Source organism: Pundamilia nyererei, unplaced genomic scaffold (genome assembly GCF_000239375.1).
Source record: "Pundamilia nyererei isolate P.nyererei 1_Seehausen unplaced genomic scaffold, PunNye1.0 scaffold03196, whole genome shotgun sequence".
In the NCBI taxonomy this organism is placed as follows: Eukaryota; Metazoa; Chordata; class Actinopteri; order Cichliformes; family Cichlidae; genus Pundamilia; species Pundamilia nyererei.
In genome coordinates this window covers 691-938 of record NW_005190597.1, presented here as the reverse complement: position 1 = coordinate 938, position 248 = coordinate 691, and positions in this window count along the sequence as shown.

The window sequence follows — 248 nt, the reverse complement described above, 5'->3', positions numbered from 1 at the left end:
TATGTGCCGAATGACAGTTCAGAGTACCCGGCTGTCTTGGAGTCCCTGAGTGGGCTGCTTGAGGTTGCTCCACCTGGGGACTCTTATATCTTATTGAGAAACTTGGGTGCTCATGTGGGCAATGACATGAGCACCCAAAAAAGGGCTATGGTTACCGTGATCATTTACAAATATCTCTAAATCACAGAAAATACTAAACACTCTTAAATTTTTAATCACATAAAAGTGATTTTTGAGTAGAAATAAAA